Here is a 21,874-nt window from a genome sequence, read left to right on the forward strand (position 1 = left end):
CTCAGCACCTAAACATGGACGCCTGGTCTCTGGAGGAAATTTAAACTGTAGTTCAGATATAAATACTGAAACAACTTTACTATTCCTAGGACTTTATGTTTCTAAAATTGTAATTAATAACTTCCAATTTTTACTATAGTAAGGGAACAGGTTAAGTTGCTATTTTAATCTTATTTTAACTCATATCTTGACTGCCTTTGCAGGGAAAATAAGTGATTTATAAATATTATTTCTAGTAACAGTAGTATTTGGTTTCCTGGAAATAAAGCAGAATAGTATTTCTTTGTAAATTCAAAAGGTATTAAAATTAATTTGAATATTTTTGAATACCTAAAATCTTAATATTCTAATCTTGTGCTTGATTTTATATATAAAACGTGTGTGTGTGTGTTATCACCTGAATTTCCTTCAGTTTTGTAGCAATTACAGTCACTTATGAAAAAAAGTCTCTTATTTATAGGAAATTAAATTTTAAATTCCCTTTTCTTCTAAAAATAAAGATACTGAGCAGCTTGGCATCTTTATATTTTAAGCCTTCCAAGAGATCTGCTCACGTTTCAAAATATTTGCAAAATATTTTATCTAATATATTTACATCCTGATAGCACAGTAAGTTGGAATCCTTCTACGTTTTTTTTTCCTTTACACTTTATATGTTCTGATAGCAAATGTATTTTAGAAAATCTTGCTTTAATATTTTGAAACTCAAACTTAAATGTATATATACAATCATTGATCTAGGTTTGTTTTCTTAAGTCAAGCATATGATATTTGCACACAATACCACCTCATTTTAAGGCTGCTAATGAATGATTCACAGAATTTTGGCAGAATGAGGACAGTTATAAAAAGAAATAGCAACAGTGTACAACATGGCACCACTCTGTCGATTAACAGTACTTTACATAAAAACTTTTGCTCAGCTGAGCAGCTGACTATGCTAATTTTTTAGAGTTGCAATAAAACTTGCTCATTTTTTCCTAAGTCTACATGCCAAGAATAACATGAGAAAATGTCAGTTTTTAGAGTCAGTGAAAATGAGATCACATAGTATTGTTATGCTTTGCATACATGTGTGTTCATTTCTTGTTTACTTTTCAAAAGACTTGTTTGTAATTCTTTGTAGGAACTACATATATATGAAATTATGATGGATAACTATTTTTCCAATGCATGAGTATTGTTTCACATACGAAACAAAAAAAAAACCAAGGAGTGTCTACCTTACCAGAACTTAGAAGAATGGTTTCATAACAAAGTATATAATCAATAAATTAGATTCAAAGGTTCCAATTTTTAGATTCTGTATTTGCAGATCTAATTGTATATTGAAGTTTCTTTTGAATTTCAAAACCACAGCTGTTGACATTTAATGGTTATTAATGAAATAAGGTAAAGAATCTCCAAATTGGAGATTTCTGTGAAAGTTTTAGTTGACCTCTATCTGGAATGCATCATTCTATCCTTCAGATACAATCAAAATTGAAGTAAGGTAACCACACTCTTAGGATTTCATGGGTATAGTTTCTTTGTCATGACTAGAAGATACAAACAGCAGTTACCTGTTCCTCTGACTCTTGCAATCTTTTTGCCTGTTCTTTGTTTTGTTTTTTTTTTCTGAACCCTCTTTGTGTGGGTTGCATTGTAGATTTGTCACTTGGAGTTGGGTAATTTATAGCCCTTCATTCTTTGCATTATAATAAGCTGTCCATCTCTGGAATAGTCTCTCTGTTACAACAAGAAGCTTATTGGATGAGTGATGAGAACTACTCCTATCTTTTGATAGGATAGTCATTTAGAATACAGTTAGAATTGAATTCAGTTTAGGAAAATGTCAGTGTTAGATTTTTCTATATGTCCATCCATAGGTAATAGATGAGGTTTTTAGAACCAGTCATGAATTCTTTCCTACTAATAAGTCTTGAGTCCAATTAGGTATCTATTGTTTCCTCAGTATAAAAATACCACAAATTTACACTTGGGTATATCTTGTCATAGCAGTCATTGTTGTTGAATTTGTTGATCATTAATTTGAAAGGGAGTAGAATAAATTGGTGAGAGGAATGTTGAAATCTCCCACTATTAGAGTGCGGGATTTGATGTATGCTTTGAGTTCTAGTAATGTTTTCTTTACATATGTGGTTGCTTTTATATTAGGGACATAGACATTCAGGATTGAGACTTCCTCCTGATAAATTGTTACTGTTATGAGTATTAAGTGTCCATCTCCTTTTCTTCTGATTGATTTTAGTTTGAAATCAATTTTGTTAGATATTAGTATAGCCATACTTGCTTGTTTCTTTAGTCATTTGATTGGAAAAACTTTTCCCAACCCTTTACTCTGAGGTAGTGTCTGTCTTTGAGTTTGAGGTGTGTTTCTTGTAAACAACTGAATGTTGGATCCTATTTTTCTATCCATTCTCTTAGCCTGTGCCTTTTTATAGGTGAATTGAATCCACTGATATTAAGTGATATTAATGACCAGTGGTTGTTAACTCCAGTTATTTTTTTCTGGTGGTAGTGTTTGTGTGTTTCCCTTCTTTGAGTTGTGCTGGTGGAGGGTTTTCAGATGCTTGTGTTATTATGGATGTTGATGGCTTCCTTGGTTTGTGATTTTTGTTCTGGTATTTTCTGTAAGGCTAGGTTTGTGGCTACATATTGTATAAATCTGTTTTTGTCCTGGAATGTGCCATGACTTCGTATAGGCAGGATGGCAGAAGAAAATTTGACAGAGTAGTTTTTCTATCTCTCCAGTATGTAAGTTCTATGGACCCAAGTCAGATAATGAAATTTGACAGCAAATGCAGTTTACCTTCTGAGTAATTTCTGTGTCAAATAAATCAGGGTTTCATAGAATTTTAACTTAGTTTCTAGAACACATTCGATCAAACAAACTACATTTTATGTTTCTTTTAGGAAATTGGGTCATATAGATCATTTATAACACTTTATTATCATTTATAGACTTTTGTTTTAGCAAGTGATTTAAGATTTGAGACAGTGGGGCTGATCTATTGGGAGCTCACCAAGGCCAGCTGGACTATGACTGAAAAAGCATGGGATAAAACGGACTCTCTGAACATGGCGAACAATGAGGGCTGATGAGAAGCCAAGGACAATGGCATGGGGTTTTGATCCTACATCATGTTCTGGCTTTGTGGGAGCCTAGCCAGTTTGGATGTTCACCTTCCTAGACATGGACGGAGGGGGGAGGACCTTTGACTTTCCACAGGGCAGGGAACCCTGACTGCTCTTTGGACTGGAGAGGGAGGGGGAGAGGAGTGGGGGGAGGGGGAGAAGGGTGGGAGGAGGGGGAGGGAAATGGGAGGCTGGGAGGAGAAGGAAACTTTTTTTTTCCTTTTCTCAATAAAAAAAAGATTTGATTAAAGAACCATTAACAGTGTTCTGAGACTGTATTCATATTTTATTGCAGTTATTGTAATAAACCAGATCAGGATTCTTATTTTAAGACAGTAAAGTCTTAAAGCTACTTGATTTCATTTTTCTATAGTCACTATTTTGAACAAATTTTTGATGGTATTAATATGTTCATTAACAATTTTTATTAAATGGTATATCTAAGGCTTATAAAAGATTGGTATATAAACACAGACATGTATATATAATTATACATGAGGTTAAATGTTTCTGAGTCAATGAAGTTTATTTATACTAATACCTTTTTATTGAGTACATATTTATCTAGTATTAGTGAAGAGTTATAAAAAATAAGAATTGCATTGTTTAATAATTGCTGAATAAGGGTAGATGAATATGAGTAAAATAGGATTTCAACTGGACTTATATTTAATTGATTCTTAGCATTTCTAATCTCTTTAATACTGAAGATAGCCCTCTGCTTTTGCAAATGCTTAAAATGCCAAATTTGATTTATCAACATTTCAACATTGGCCTCAAATTTAACTGCATTTCATTTGCAAATGGTAAAAGAATGTTATAAATTTTTGTTTATTTTTATAAATTTTGATAAAATGAAAAGTGAAGAAATAGTTTCACGAATTGGGGACACAAAAAAATAATCCAGGATTCTTGTTTAACAAAAGCAGGCATTTCCGAGAAATGGAATAACTTGTGGCAATCCTTTAAATCCTGTAGCAGGAAACATAACATGTTGGTTCAATTGCTAATGCAATTGCATTAACAGGTCAATCTATGACAATTGTGCTATCAATAATTTTTGAGATATAGTTATGGAATATAAAAAGTAACAGCAGATGCTAGTGTCAGAGAAATGGAGGTCCGGTAATTGTTTGCAGTATCAAATACTCATGTATAATGACTTTTGAAGGTTGAGGTTTATAAGAGCAGCTCATTATGTATTTCAAACAAATCTCTGTTTTGCCATTGTTTATCTATCGACTGGTGTAGAAGCACTGCAGCCAAAATTGTACTCAAGGGAACTCATGTCTACCAGTTGGTTAACCTTGTGAAATTTCACTGAAAAGCACCCGGTTCTTTTTAAATACATAATTCATGAAACTTTCTGATTGCTTGCCATTGATCAGCACTTGAATAAATTTAGTTGCTATCATATTAACATAAGTATTACATTTTAGTGAGTTTTTTTCTTTTAATCTTTCTGTTTTGAAGTTGTCTATCAAATCCTTTAGGTATTTCTGTTTGAAAAACAGAAAGTCTGTTTAGCATATTGAAGAATCAAACCACATTGTAGTATCAGATTAGGAAGCACATCTTTGTAACTGTTTGCATATTCTACTTAAATTCTGATGTGAGGTTGGCAGTATGGATTTGTTCTCAGACTTTGTGTCTTTTGTGTTGTCAGATAAGTGTATTTTTCAACTCTACACACAATTATTCTCAGGTCTTAGAAAGTTCATGAGGTTATATAATTGCCCTGTGTGCTACGGGACAAAATATATAATTTATATCATTCAGGTCTGAGAGGGTAATGCATAGATGTTACCAACTCTTCTCAAAAGAGCAAAATGTATATAGTAGTGATTTTGTGTACATACAGACTTGTGATTACTGTCTAGCAGTAGAGCAAGTTTTCCACATCCTGTATTAAAAAGAGAGATGAGGAAGCCATTTTAGAATACTAATTAACACATAAATTATATTTTATTGCTTTTCTTTTTCAGTATAATTTGCATGTCTCATCTAAGGAGCCATCTTAACATGGCAAAGAAAGGTTTACACCTTATGAAATACTTTAATATGCTGTTTGAACTATACAATTTTACTATAATGTTAGAATTTCATGGATAATTTCTAAATAAATAAATTTATGTATAAACAAAAACCTTCCATGTCTGTGTTAAGAATTCTATAAGTGAAACGGTTCCTACTGTTTTCAATCACTTCCACTTATAAGAAATGAATAGACATGAGAGTGCCATAATATTGCATGCCAAATACCTGTTCTCTCTAGAGACTCATTTGGGGCCACTCAGCCTCATTGCTGGCAATTCTTTGGAGCTATATCTATATGAAAAGTGGAGGTAGTATAATATTAGTTGCAAAATTACCACAAAGAATGAAAATGGTCATGTGAAACAGATAGAAAGCATACATCATGACCACAGTCATCAGAGAAAGTAACTTTAATTTCAGGAGTTTTAGTATTTGTGAAAAAAAATATGATAATATATAAGAGATTTAACCTCTAAATATGTTTGAAGTGCTGTTTTGGACCAGTACATAAATTAACACTTCTGACTTAGTTACTTTATTACCTTCTATAAATGATTAAACATACATTTACTTAATCACACTGCTTCATTACTTTTTTGTCCCAAATCTTCCAGTTTTGATTAATATTTAAATTACAGGAGAATATTTTATTCATAAAACTTCATTTTTTACAAGTTAATACTTTTGCTAGTGAAATACATTCAGCATGATATCCTATATGTGTTAAATATCTGTAAAATATGATAATAATATTTCAGTAAGTTTTTGTGTTTCAAATCTATTTAGATTTTAAAGGAAGTAAGCATATGAAAATTATCACTCAAAACTTTATTTCTAGTGGAAAAGAAAATTGAATTGTAATATATTTCATGTGTTGATATAGAGGTATAATTTACATTTAATTGCTCATCTTTAACTTGGGACATAGAGAAAAAAACTACGTCGAAATCTACATTTTCCTTCTTCTTAGAGGACCATAGATATTTCTTCTCTGTGGTGAAAGTATGGGCATGAATCTTGAAATGGTTTTTGTATTGCCAGAAATCTCCTAAGTTGGCAGTATTTGTATATTGAAGCTTCAAGTGCTCTCTTTTATTTACTCATTACAAACACATTGTGATCCTTGTGTTACTAAAAGAACAATGCAATTCTATGTTTTCCACATCAAGCAGATTTGCCAAGTGCAGACATGTATTTCATATTTTTTTTAAAAAGTCTCTGGAAACTGCTTTCTATTTTAATCATTTTTATGTTGGAATTCTTTAATTTTTTATTCTGTTATAGTTTTTTATTCCAAAATTGATTTTTTGTTTTGAGTGTTTCATGTTAATAATCCCATGTGTAGAGCTGTTTAGAAACTTTTGTTGTCTGTATTTGTTTGGCAGTGAATCCAATTGAGAAATATAAATGATGTTATTTTTAGCTTGGCAGAAACTGAGAGAGAAATAATTGTCAAAGGATTGTTGCTATGTCTTCTTTCGTATGTTTTCTTCCAAAATCACACTAGTAAGTGCTGACGATATGGTTGTATCAGTTTTAGAGCAAGTTGTGTGTCAGCTATCTTCCATTGCATATTTTCTCTTGATCTTCTACAATTATATTAATCTTGGGAGTAAAGTTGCCATAAATTGAACAATTTAACCTCTGTAAAACTATGGATGCTGATAATGGCTTTTTACTTTCCTTTGTCATGGTTTTATTTCTTTCAATCCCAGTTCTGTTACATCTTCTACCTAAAAGTAAAGCTATGCATCATTTGAGTAAAATAAAAGTTTGCACCTTGAAAATGGGGCAATAAATGTAGTTTTGCTGAAGAGAGAAAAGAAGGAAAGCTAGTACTTTGCTCTGAATTAAACCATTATTTAGTAAAAAAAAATATTTACATGCTGGCAACCTGTGTTAATTTTGATAATCATTAAATCTTTGTGTGTGTGTGTGTGTGTGTGTGTGTGTGTGTGTGTGTGTGTGTGTGTATCATATGCTCTGTGGTGTTTAGGGAGAAAAGGCTATTTTTCTGTGATTTACCTGACAATTATCTCTAAGTTTCTGTTAGCCAAGTAGAATAAATAGGACTGAACTCAAAATAGTATTGTAAACTTTCTTCAACAAAATTTAGATTTGGAAACCTACCTTGTTGATCAGACTAATTCTTTTTAATTTACAAAATGTATAGTTATGATTCTTCTCTCTTTTTTTAGACTTTTAATTCTTTAAAAATTACTTTTAGTTGGCAAGGTTGAAGATACAGCTCAGTTGTTAGAGTGCCCATCTAACAGGAGTTTTTGTTTGATTACCCAAGGCAATGAAATCTAGAGTGGTAGTACATACTTGCCATCTCAGTGCCTGGGAGATGAAGGCAAAATGAATCAGAATTTCAAGGTCATACTTATTTACATACTTAGTTCAAGGCCATTAAATCCCATCTGAAAGTAGTACCTTTATTTTGGGGACTTTTAATAGATCAAATTTTAGAAATATTCAAAAGTCAATATCCTAGAATAAGATATACATAAAAAGCTTAACTTCAGTCAGTCTGTTTGTAGCACCTGCACTTCCCTTCACAGGTGAATTATCAGCCTTGTAATACTGAATGTTCTTTCCTAAGATTATACCAAGTTTCTATATTGTATCAGGGTTATTTTAAATATTTTTCTCATGACACTTGTACATTTTGACTTACATTTACTCATAGGCATTTTGTCTTTTATATTATTTCTGTTGCAAATATTCTCACACTGTTAGAATTGTGATGACTGCAAAGTAATATATATATATATATATATATATATCCCAAATATAAACTGTTACATTTAAAATAATTCAAAATATTTATTTTGATTAAATTTTACGATTTTTCTTTTACTAATTTTATGATATTCAATGCACAATGAGACATTCCTCAAATATCTGCTGATTAATATATTGTAATAACATTTCCTGATAAAGAAAAATATAAATAACCTTAAAATGTTCTCAAAATTGAAGCACTAAATTGACTCTGTGGTTAATAAGTTATCACTTATTCTTTATAAGATGTTTTCTGAGATTTCACTGTATGACACCATTTGATTTTAATGGGATCTAATGCCTAAATATCCATGAGCAGCTTGAGAACTTAATTTGTCTGGGTAGTATGAATGTCATAATTGCTCTATTTTGTAGTTTAATTTATACATTGTATTAATTTCTTATTTTGTGTCCATGCATATAAGTGTGAAATGATAATATTAAGTATCTCTCAACTTTAAAGCAGTTTTGAAAGGTTAGTACTGGCATATTTGTATTAGAAGTAAACAACTTTTCCTATATTTTAACAGAATAACAGTAAATGTAGAATACTAAGTCAAATAAAAAAATTAGTAGAAATAAATAAAAAATTAAAAAAGAAAAAAATAGTAGAGAAGATACCCATTTTTGTTACAGTCCTGTTTAACAAAAGTATAGGCAATGTCAGACATCAAAAGTTAAGATTGAATAGTTTAGAAACTTGCAGCTTATGTGAATATTTCCAATTTTAGGTACTTGTCATATGAATGACAATGTGTGTCTTTGGATTTTGTAGAATGACTTAGACACTTAATAATATGAGTACTGAAAAATTATACAGGATATGACTTGTTATATTTGAAAATATAAATTAAAAGTTGAAGTTTATTCTAGCATTTTTTCCTCAAATTGTTATTCAACAAAAATGGGCAGCAATGTTTCATTCTAATGATGTTTTGTTTTAGAGACTGGAGGGAATATTTGTAAAAATATTAAAAATTTCCATTATTATATGGAACAACTGATGTCTTAGCTTTATGTAGGGAGATATGGATAGAATTAAATACTAATGTCAAAAAATAAAATGAAACTATAATTTAGTTTCTTATATCTAGGAATTTATGTGTCTAACTAATTTATTATTTCACCTTGAAAACTGAAAACTTGCATTCTATTAACAATATATACTGTCATTGTAATAATGCACATTTTCAGTTATGTGGACTTTATTCTAAAATCAGAGTGAAATTATTTAAAAGTAATGAAGTATTGGATATTATTTTAATAAGACTTCAAGTAGATGTGCTCCAATATCTGTCTTTGAAAATATAATTCAGTCAAACTGTGCATCTCTTGAAAATACATACATTAGTATCACTTAAAATAAAAGTACTGTGCATTATCTAAATCCAAATATTAGAAATTAAAATTATGCAAGAACAATAGAATCAAAGCTTGAGTCCATTTGCAAAATAGATTGTTTTGAGAAGTACTTTTATTTCAAATCAGCACACAATAATTTTGTGTGAGGAGAAAATAAAATAACATTGAGAAATATTTAAGCCTATAATTTTCATAATTTTTCAGGTTTGTGAAGGTTTTTTCTTCCATGCATGAGTATGGTACAATCTATTCTACAGTTTTTGAGTACAGACTGACGTTTCATTATTATTTTACAATGCATTATTCTGTGTCCCATTGTCACCTGCACAACACAATTGGATTTTTATAACTAAATATTACAGTAAATAAATTTAGAAATATAATCGTAGTAATGCATTTGGTAATATAAGTTCAAATGTTTGGACCTGCTAAGAGCCAAACTTGCAGTGGGTTGTATAATTCATTTTTGTTTTAAATTATTCATAAGAAGCAGAAAAATAAAACTAAAATAAAGTGTGTTCAAATAAAAACAATTTTGCTCAAAGTTACATATGACTTAAATATCATTCATATTTATAAGTAAATTTTATTATTATAATTTTATGGCACTGTTAATTATTTTTATATTCCAGTTATTGAAAGAGATACATCATATGTCAGGTATTAGACAAAATTTATCTATTTTTCTCTGCAATTAATATTCTCTTGAAATAATTTAAATAGCTATTATTATATTTGTATTTGTCTCTTAATAAACATTTAGTATCTTTAAAAGAGTATTGATTATACACTTTACTCGAAAGTATTTGTATAAATTAGAGAAAATTTCAGATCAAATGAGCAATTGCTCAACTATGCTAAAGAATTCAGTGGGACTAGATGAATTATAACCATTTAAAGATAATTATAAATAAAAGAAGAGCAGTTTAAGATTTTTCAGTACAAGTACTAATAAAGAGTATGTTAAAGTTACTTCACTTATTCTACCATATTTACCAATCATAGCTTTAAATCACAATTTCTAACAGGGAGCTTATTATTAAAAAATCTGCACTATTAATTTGTTCATCTGTTTTTAATTGTTTTTATTATGGCATTTAAATACTAATTATAATTGATTGTTAAAACTTATTATTTTAAATACAAGAATTACTCATTGTCCCAGTATAAATTAATTATCTATGAAAAGACAGGTTTAATTTCTACATATTTAGATATGTGAGAATAATATATGTAGCGGATTATATTTTTGTAAACACTAAAAATTAACATTGAAAAAAAATTCATGTATGAAAACTGCAATGAGATATTTGTTTCAAATTATTTTGAGTTCCAATGTATTTAAGAAAGATTAATGGGTGCAGAGGGAAAAATTGTATTCCTCTTTGAACCACAATAGCTTTATTTTTATCTTTTATTCCTATATCAAGGTATTAATTATCTTAATTTTTATGAAAAGTTAAGGAACTCTGTCATAAAATTAAATACACAAATATTTGAAAACATTTCTTGAATGATATATAACTCCAGGAGGCATTTATACATTTCATATTTTGCAATAATATTTTTTGTTCTTATTATTTTCAATGAAAAACATGTTAGTAGTGAGAGGTTTTTTGAAACAGTGAAAATAAATATAATTTTAAATCTGGTGATTTTTAGTGTTAGTATAAATTATTTTATGCATTAAAATGATGAAAAAAACTAGTACCCAAGTACATTTTATGAAAACTATATTCAATTTAAATGTAAAGACTCAACATCTCTAGTAACCCTTTGGAATCCTTCCATGTAGTACTCTAATTTATAAATCAAAGTGAAAGGAGACATGCTGAAACTTAAGTCCTAAAAAACCAACTCAATGATTCTATAAATGTAATTTAGCAGTTGCACAGTCCATGAAATGCTCATTAACTGAAGAAATATGTGTTCAGTATGAAGGACCACTTTTGCATATTAATGAGAAATGTGTAATATCATTTATGGTTCTGGCTGTTCTACATGCAGGGAACATTGAGATTAGAACTCAGTTATATAAATGTCATATGGATTTATGGTCATGCATACTTCTGTTTTAAAACAGTAGTCTCTAACAGCCACAAATGTTGCATTTATATGCAGGTAGTTGGTACCTACTTTATTTCTTGAGCCACATATTACGTTTGCTATAGGTTTTGTAGACTACAGCACAGATCTACCACCAACAGTTTTATGAAGCCATATGCCCTTCAAAAATATTGCAAGTTTGGTTTTCTTTCCATAATAATGTACATTATCCTAAGGTTTAATAGAAATCTTTCATTTAAAAGAGGCAAATTAGTAAGTCAGAACAAAAATATCGATCCAACATGTAACTTAGGAAGACTTTAGAGGGTGACCCAGCCTCCTACACCCGGTTGTGGCTGCGGTGGGATGGCGGTGGTGGTGGCTGCGGTGGGATGGCGGTGGCGTCGGTGGCGACAGGGACACCAGCTCCGGGAGTCAGTGACTGGGGCATGGACGCGCAAATGGACCAGGAGACCGCGCAGTGGCTGCGCTGGGACCAGAATCTCTTGACTTTGGAGTCAGTGAAACAGCTCATCGCTGAGGGTAATAAAGAAGAGCTACAGAAATGCTTTGTCTCCCGGATGGAGTTTGGGACAGCTGGCCTTCGGGCTCCTATGGGAGCAGGGAATTCTCGAATGAATGACTTGACCATCATCCAGACCACACAGGGATTCTGCAGGAGTGTGAACAAGGAGAGCAAAGAGAAGTTTGTGCACACCTCTGTCCATGGCGTGGGTCAAGAGTTTGTGCAGCTGGCATTCAAGGCCTTTGAACTCGCTCCTCCTGAAGCTGTCCCCCAGCAGAAAGATCCAGATCCTGACTTTCCAACTGTCAAATACCCAAATCCTGAGGAGGGTAGAGGTGTCTTGACTTTATCTTTTGCCTTGGCTGACAAAATCAAGGCCAAAATTATCTTAGCCAATGACACAGATGCAGACAGACTTGCTGTGTCAGAAGAGCAAGACAGTGGTGAGTGGAGAGTGTACTCTGGCAATGAGTTGGGGGCCCTGCTGGGATGGTGGCTCTTCAGGTCTTGGAGAGAAAAGAACCCAGATCGAAGCACCCTTAAAGACACATACATGTTGTCCAGCACTGTCTCTTCCAAGATGGTGCGGGCCATTGCCTTGAAGTAGGGCTTTCATTTCGAGGAAACATTAACTGCCTTCAAGTGGATGGGAAACAGAGCCAAACAGCTAATAGACCAGGGGAAGACGGTCCTGTTTGTTGCATTCTAAGAAGCTATCAGATGTATGTGCTGTCCCTTTGTTCTGGACAAGGATGGTGTTAGTGAAGCTGTCCTAAGTGCAGAGCTGGCAAGCTTTCTAGAGACCAAGAATTTGTCTTTGTCTCAGCAGCTCAAGGTCGTCTACATAGTGTATGGCTATCACATTGCCAAAGCTTCATATTTTATTTGCCACGATTAAGGCACCATTCAAAAATTATTCAGAAACCTGAGAAACTATGATGGGAAGAATAATTATCCCAAAACATGTGGCAAGTTTGAAATCTCTGCTATCAGGGACCTAACAACCGACTATGATGACAGTCAGCCTGATAAAAAAGCTGTTCTTCCTACCAGTAAGAGCAGCCAAATGGTCACTTTACCTTTACCAATGGATGTGTGGCGACCATGCGTACAAGCGGGACAGAGCCCAAAATCAAGTACTATGCCGAGCTGTGTGCTCGCCCTGGCAACAGTGATCTGGAGCAGCTGAAAAAGCAACTAGATGAGCTAGTCAGTGCCATTGAAGAACATTTCTTCCAGCCACAAAAGTATAACCTGCAGCCAAGTGCAGAATAAATTATCCTAGCATTGGACACGATTGCATTTACCTCCAATTAAGCAATTAAGCTGAACTTTTTTTTTTTTGAGATAGGGTTTCTCTGTGTTGACAGCTCTGGCTGCCCTGGAACTCACTTTGTGTAGTGAGTCAGGCTAGCCTTGAAAACAGAGATCCTACTTCCCATAACCAGGCAAAAAATTGGGATCTTGGGGGTGGCATGGGAGGGGGTAAGGGGAGATGGGGAAAGAAAAGTGAGAAGGGGAGGATGGGGGGAACTTGGGGAAACGGGATGATTGGGATAAAGGAAGGTTGGATAGGGGAGCAGGGAAGCACATATCTTAATTAAGGGAGCCATCTTAGGGTTGGCAAGAGACATGGACCTAGAGGGGCTCCCAGGTGCCCAGGGCCATGTCCCCAGTTAGTTCCTTGGGCAGCTGAGGATAGGGAACCTGAAATGGCCCTATCCTATAGCCATACTGATGAATATCTTGCATATCACAATATAACCTTCACCTGGCGATGGATGGAGATAGAGACAGAGACCCACACTGGAGCACTGGACTGAGCTCTCAAGGTCCCAATGAGGAGCAGAAGGAGGGAGAACATGAACAAAGAAGTCAAGACCACAGGGGGTGCACCCACCCACGAAGACAGGGGGGCTGATCTATTGGGAGCTCACCAAGCCTAGCTGGACTGTGACTGAAAAAGCATGGGATAAAACCGGACTCTCTGAACATGGCGAACAATGAGGGCTGCTGAGAAGCCAAGGAGAACGGCACGGGGTTTTGATCCTTCTTCATGTTCTGGCTTTGTGGGAGCCTAGCCAGTTTGGATGTTCACCTTCCTAGACCAGGATGGAGGGGAGAGGACTTTGGACTTTCCACAGGGCAGTGAACCCTGACTGCTCTTCAGACTGGAAAGGGAGGGGGAGAGGAGTGGGGGGAGGGGGAGAGGAGTGGGAGGAGGGGGAGGGAAATGGGAGGCTGGGAGGAGGCGGAATTTTTTTTTCAATTAAAAAAAAAGAAAAAAAAAAGGAAAACAGAGATCCTCCTGCCTCTGCCTCCAGAGAGCTGGAATTAAAGGTGTGTACCACCTTGCCAGGCTGAACTTGATTTTCAAAGCAATATTCATGAGGGCCAAGCCATCTGGATAATTGAAAGTATTTACATCTTTCAACGGCACTGCTTTCCTTGGGGTTTTATACTTTTGACCCAAAAACTGAATGAAGAAAACACGACCAAACCAATTAAACTAATATCTTTATGAAAATGTTAAGTCTGGGCATTATCTAAATTTTTTAAATAAAAATTTTTTTCAAAATTCAGAAAAAAGGAAGTCTTTAAGTGTTTGAACAAAAATGGTGTTTACTGCTTTACTAGCATGGGATCTCTTTTTTGATAAGGAAAATGAAGAATGTCTAGACATTTCATTTCTCATTCACATCAAAGTATTCTTAAATATTTATGATCATGCCTCATAAAATAAGATGGAGAACAACTGAGGTACACTGATAATGGTAACTTATGATTTACAAAGGCAACATTTGCTAACTTTTCTAAGATTTGGGGGAAATGAAGAGATAAAATCAGTTTATATGAACAAGTAGAATAAGTATCATTCTATTTTGATTAAGTAATTCAACATGCTTTTTATCACTTTACATTTTACATTTCTGTTCATAAGCCTATTAGTTTTATTTTGACATTATAGTGAAATAATCCTGTCTTTAATAATCATAAGTGAAGGCTGACCCAAATGTAACTGGAAGCTATTGTTTTACTGTTGAAACTGCATTGTCTATTACATAGTAACAATCATGAATGTGACTGCTCATGAAATAAAACAGATTTACAGATTTGTGCACAACATAAAGTATTTAAGCTAGACAGAATTAGCATTATTAGTTTCTCCATTAGCACTTAAGGGGTATTATCTATCTACCTATCTATCTATCTATCTATCTATCTATCTATCTATCTAGTATGGATTATGGCATATTTTTTTTGAGACAAATTTTCTCTGTAGTTTGATGCCTGTCCTGGAACTATCTCTTGTATGACAGGCTGGCCTCGAACTCACAGAGATCCACATGCCTCTGCCTCCCGATTGCTGTGATTAAAGGCATGTGCCATCTCCACCTGGCTGGATTATGGCATATCTTAAACACAAATATAATTAAAAATATTTTGGGGAACTAGTCATATTCATCTGTTAGATTACTTCTCATTTATTCTCAAAAATTATGAATAAAATTCTTATTTTGATTCATATATGTATATGGCACTGGTCAATAAAGAAATATCTATAATACTTTTATACATTTAAAATACTTGTTAATATTTACTTTCAAGCATTTTATTTGCAAAGTTGTCCCGAATACTCTCATTAATATCTTTGTAAACATATTGTGTCATCAGAAGTGTACCTTGCACATCAGTGTACTTAACTTAATTAAGTATGCATGTGTAATGCCACATAGTGCTTCTCACATCTCCCTACACCTTTAGAAAAGCTAGATAATTTAGACACAGTAAAATTATTATAAACAAGCAAATCTGATATCATTGCAAAATTATGATGAGCTATACTTTCCATTCATATATATGTATATAATGTCTGAAAACATTAAGGACTAAAAAAATAAATATTAATTCTAGAATGAAGCTATGAATTAGTAGGAATTCTCATTCTTCTTCATATAAATAAATTTATAACTTTTAATTATAATGCACAGATAAGTGACACATGCCTTAATGATCTATAATGAAAGTTCCTATCTAAATAATCAAATGAGAAACTCAAGGGAAACATAAATTAACAAATATAAGAAAAAATGGAATGAATGCAAAAGGGCAATTGGTGTTTGTAGTCCTCAAAGGGTAAATGAATTTAAAAAATGTGATGTATATATTGTGCCCTTCTCTTTAATCTTAGGGATCCATGTGGAAGATGGGACAGAGTGATTGTAGTAAGATCCCAAACTAGTGGATACCTTCAAGGAAATGGCACTTTCCACATACAAAGGGTCAGACAGAAATATAAAGTCACAGAGAGTATGACAGCATGCAAAGATCTTCACAAAGTCAAGCCAGACAAACTACCAACATGGATGATGGGCAGTGAAAACAAACTCCAAGTTCATTTCATAAATTTATTCACAATTGATAGCTACTGGAAGAAAAGAAATGGTTTTCTTCAGTGTAATAACACTGGGAAAATCACCAAAAATCTAGACTAGACCCCATTCTCAAGAGTAGTCAGCCAATACAAATTGGACAGCATGTTTTTATTTGTTTTAAGAGAAGGAAAGGACATGAAGTTTGGTGGGTAAAGAGTAGGAGGAGGATCTGAGAGGATTTAGGGGAGCTGAAAGGATGTAATCAAAATATATGAAATTCTCTGAATGAGGTAACTCAGATTCAAAAAGACAAATATAATATGCACTCACTCATAAGTGGCTTTTAGACATAAAGCAAAAAAAAAAACAGCTTACAATTCATAATCCCAGAGAACCTAGACAACAAAGAGGACCCTAAGAGAGACATACATGTGTCTAATGTACATGTGAAATAGAAAAAGACAAGATCTGCTGAGTAAATTGGAAGCGTGGGGATCATGGGGAAGGATAGAAGGAGAGGAGAAAGGAAGGAAAGGAAGTGGAGAAAAAATATATAGCTCAATAAAAACAATAAAACATGTCATTTAACACAAAAATATGAAATTCACAAAGAATGAATTTAAAAAAAGGGAAAGTAAAATAAAGCAAAACACATCACCTCTTTCCATGAAATAAGAGTAACAAGATAATTTATGTTTAAGTATTTCTGTTATCTTGAGGGTTATAATGTAATTACATTATTTATTCCTTTCATTTTCCCCCCGAACCATCCCATCCTTGCTCTCTTTCAAATTAATGACATCTTACTGAACTGTTTGATACTTTCTTGGCTTCCTGATAACTAAAGACAAAATAGTTGCGTGATAAGCAGCCTAGGCCATAGTCTCTTATACTTATTTTGGATAAACTTTCCTTGACTATTGAATCTGTAAAACTGACTAAAAATAATTCCTTTGGAAAGAAAAGGAACAAAAAGCATAAATGGTAGTATGTGAAATGAAGTATTGTCCTTCATTTGCCCTACACTGACTTTGGCAACTTGTAATTTCTGACACGTGGACAGCATAATCCTGCATTGATATTTGGGAACTTTATCTCATTTCATATGCTTTCTATTCAAACCAAAGCTTCTTATACTCATCAGTAATGGGTATTTTTTGTAAAGTTTGTAGTTGTTTAATGACAAGGTCATTTCTTTTTGGAGACTTCTTTGATTTCACAACATAGATAAAGGTTACTTTCTCTTTGTTAGCACATAATTTTGTTGCTATTACTCAGAAGAACACAATTTTATGAAATTATACATAGATAAATATAATTATATCCATATGTAGATTGTAAACTCTTTGTGGTTAGGAACTATACAATATCACTTTCATAACATATAGATATACTCAACCAATAATGTTGTGTTCTATTGTTAGGTTAGAAGGCCAACATCTGCTTTTTATACAATAGCTTTATTTTGCATAATCTCTGTATTCTTTGTTGATTAATTTTTATTACTTCCTTGAGAAGTTCATACAATGGGTTTTGATCTTATTGTTCTTACTTTTCCTGACTCTTCACTGATTTACCACCCAACTCTTTGTTCCTCTTACTTTATTTTTTAAATCCTTCAAGACCAAGCTATGAAATTAAAATGTTCAATTTTTACACATTTCTTTTAAAATTTCTGAGATCGTAATAAATCACAGATTTCTCTATTCTCTTTGGGGCTACACTCATAGAGGAAACTATTTTTCCTTCTCTAGAAAACTAATAATTTCTGATAGCAACAATGTTGGAAACTATATTTACTGTCACAACTGCTGTGAGTTTACATGTGTAGCTGCCCTGTTGAGTCTATAAGACACTGTTTGCTAATAAGCCACCACTCCTGGATATTGCACTCCTTATGTCCTGTCTTCCACATTAATCCCTGAAACTAGAGAAGGTGGTATTGTATGGATGTTTTGTTTAAGACTGAGCATTGTGCGTTATTATTCTCTAGACCTTGGTCAATTGCGGGTCACTGTGTTAATTATCAACTACTAAAAGAAGAATCTTTTTAGAAGATTGAGAGATTCATTGATATCTCTTTATCTTCTGAACCTATGTGTGGTGGGAAAGTGGTATTAAATCTAGGGACTTAGACTATCTTTTAGTCACACCACAATTGCAATTCATGTCTAAACTTGCTTATGCTACTACGTCTTTTATATTGAACCTGTCACTTTGGTTTATATGACTGAGGTTTTAACACTTGGGAATCAAATAGTCACTAGAATTGTGGTAATGGCTTTGTTTCCTTCACATGCCATCTTAATTTTACCTATATTTCTTATTACCCCTCAAAATAAGTAGTTTTTAAATGTTTTAAATGGTCATATTTATTGAACAAAGTTACTTGCATATTGGTTATATGTGTTAAGTTACAATGAAATTCTCAAAACTTATCATTCTAACAGATTTACTGTTGTATTTCAAATCCTAAGGGAATAAAAACAGATTCCTACTAATACACAAGATAAAATTCAGTGAAATGGAGATGATTTTAATATTTTGTTGTAATTCTGTCTTACTCTTTTATAAGAATATTAAAAATCCATTGTCAACAGTTATTATTGCTGGAACATTAAATGAAACTTTCCTTATTTAATATTGTATTTAGTTGGTGTGTGTACTTACATTTTTGCTTGGAATATGTTTAAAAAGTTTTATTGTTCATAGTGTCCATATTTCAAGAAAGGAAAGCTGACTTTCTCAAAACCAAGACTTTTATTAGTAACAATTTGATATAGTATAAGATTTTTTTCCTATTTTAAATTTTAGCCTTTTGTGGAATTATGGGATTGGAGACTAAATACAAGGCCTTGTGGTTACGAGGCAACCACTGAAACTACTAAACAAAATCCCTAATCCTAATTTTAACATTTGAATTTTTTTATTGTTGAGTTAGGCTTATTATATTTACATTTGATTATAGGTATATAGTGTTATTACAGATCATGCAGTGTAACACAATTTCTATAATATTTACCTTTTGGAATATGGTAAGACTCTAAATAATTATTTTAAATTACATCAAGAGAAACCACATAGTTCTTTCAGGTTTTTGAAACTTCCTATCTAAATCTAAAATGCCAAGTTAAGGAAGACATATTTGACTTATGATGTTTATTGAACAAGTTAGGATCAAATGATTATCTATTTAAGGGCTAAGTAACAAGGAATAGTGACAAATACTCGTCTCCACTGATCAGAAAGTTGAGACAGGCAGCTGTATTAATGAGGAGCTCAAGACCAAACAAGGAAATACAAGAACATTGGAGATATACATCATCTATATAAACATATATATATATATATATTTATATGTAATGTTCACACATGCATACATATACATATATATATAAAGATGAATACATAGAAATGAAGAACAAAATAATTATATCAATATAATTAATTATTTGATATGTGAAGAATTTTTAAATCGTCAAGTCTTTTTTAAATCTTCCAGTCTTCAAATTAATTGAGGAATCAAAGTTAACACAGTGAATATGGAATATGGAATAAAGAAGCAATTTGAATTTTTTGTAAATGTTATACATATTTAAAATACTATTCTCATGGGATCATGAGCTAAGTAGTATTTACTGAAAGAGAAAATAAATTATTGATCCACCATTTCTGAATTCACTCTCCAGGGTCTTCTGTCAGTCAGAAATACATTTTCTGTAGAAACAAAATATTCTAGGAATTGTGCTTTAGGCATATAGGGAAAGAACATATAAAGAAATCAGTACCTATTCTCTCTAAAATTAATTTTGTAAAATGATTCTTGGCTAATTAAAGCATTGTTTCATAATTTGTGGGATAATTTACACAGAAGTTAGTAATGGGTTCAAAATTAATTCCTTTTACACTTTGAGTTACAAACATTTCTTCCTGATATGTTAGATATTCCTAGGCAATGTGATAAGTACTAGAAAAGCACATGGACTGTGGTGACCTAAGAAAGATTGTAAAAACAAGCAGAATATTATGAATCATATTTATAACAGTTGGCCTTATTGTACCAGAAAATAAAGATGCAAAACAATGACTTTTATTCTTATTTAGATTTAGTACAGAAATGGATACTTTAACGGTTTAAATTGCAGTTAATGTCTTACAATTGTATGGAAGGAAAGGGATTTTCTCTATTCTACTCATTATAACATTATTATCTGAGACACATTAACAGAGAACATGTTAACATGAACAATATACACATTTACTAAAAATATCATCTGATAAAAAGGGAGCCATAATAAAGAAATAAAGAAATAAAAGAAATATTCAAGATTGAGTTTACATATGCATGAAACTAAAAAAGAAAATGAAAGAGATTCCCTTTTCACATTCACCTGATTATTAATACAAGAAAATAGAAGATGCCCCTATACTGTGGACACAAGGATTTGTGTGTGTGTATTGTATGTATATTTATAATATGAAAATGCATTTGCTTATTCATTACTTCCATAGATGATGGGTAAAATATAAGCTATAGAGTGCTGCAGGTATCATTGAGGGATTAAGTTTCCAATGTGAGAATTAAAGCAAGTTTTATATACATAAAACTGATAGATGTTTAAGTATCAAGTTAAAATATTTTCTGGCTTGAAATAAAATTTGAAAAGGAATTTCAATGAGAACTGCAATATAAAGTCTATTTAACATAATGCCCTCATAATATTAAAGCAATACATATTGAATCATGGGCTATACTTATGTCTAGAGTACTGAATTATTTACTATACAAGATTATTTTCTAATGTTTTGTATTACAATACTTTAAATATGAATAGACTTATTCTGTTATGTTAGTTTTGATAAATATTTATTGAATCTAAATTATGTACATTGTTCATTTTAACTTTTAAAGTCCTAATATCAGGCTAAACTTTTTATGGAATTGAATGTTAAATCAGGACTAAAAAAATGAAGGTTAATGAGAATTCACATACACAATAAACAAGAGTTTTATGCTTTATCTTTAGACTGGTGAAAAAAATATTACAGTGTAATTTTCTGTTTCATGGTTTATTCATATATATATGTGTGTGTGTGTGTGTGTGTGTGTGTGTGTGTGTGTGCCTATTTGGAATTAAGAAAAGTTTGCATAATTTTCAATTAATAATTTACAAATCTGACATTTCTTCATATTTGAAAATGGTGTGAACATTCCAAGAAGGAAAACAACACAAATTCAATTTCTATTAATTTTCTTGAGGATTTTATAAAATGAAAAACTGTTAGAATATATTATCATATGAAATAATTTACTGGCTAATGATATTGTTCATCAATTAGAGTTGAAATTTTAAGCAATCCTGATAATCAGCCTGCCTAAGTGTTGAATATCTTTATGCTGACTAATTCTGAATTTTCCTATGAATTATAATTTGATATTTTTATCTATATCAATTCTGAGTGCTTTGTCCATATTAAGTTTTGTAAAATTCATATTTTGGAAGTTTTTTTTTTGTATTTTCTGCCTCCTCCCAGCCTCCCATTTCCCTCCCCATCCTCCCGCCCTTCTCCCCCTCCCCCCACTCCTCTCTCCCTCCCTCTC

General features: G+C 32.2%; 1 protein-coding gene and 1 pseudogene across 2 annotated transcripts in view; both read left to right on the top strand.

Annotated features, from left to right (window-relative positions):
- LOC102002740 (protocadherin-11 X-linked) overlaps positions 1-21,874 on the top strand; it is a 766,031-nt gene that overhangs the window by 260,329 nt on the left and 483,828 nt on the right. The gene's annotated exons all lie outside the window — the stretch shown is intronic.
- On the top strand, positions 11,832-13,171 carry LOC101978896 (annotated as a pseudogene).

This window comes from Microtus ochrogaster, unplaced genomic scaffold (assembly GCF_000317375.1).
Source record: "Microtus ochrogaster isolate Prairie Vole_2 unplaced genomic scaffold, MicOch1.0 UNK93, whole genome shotgun sequence".
NCBI classification, from domain to species: Eukaryota; Metazoa; Chordata; class Mammalia; order Rodentia; family Cricetidae; genus Microtus; species Microtus ochrogaster.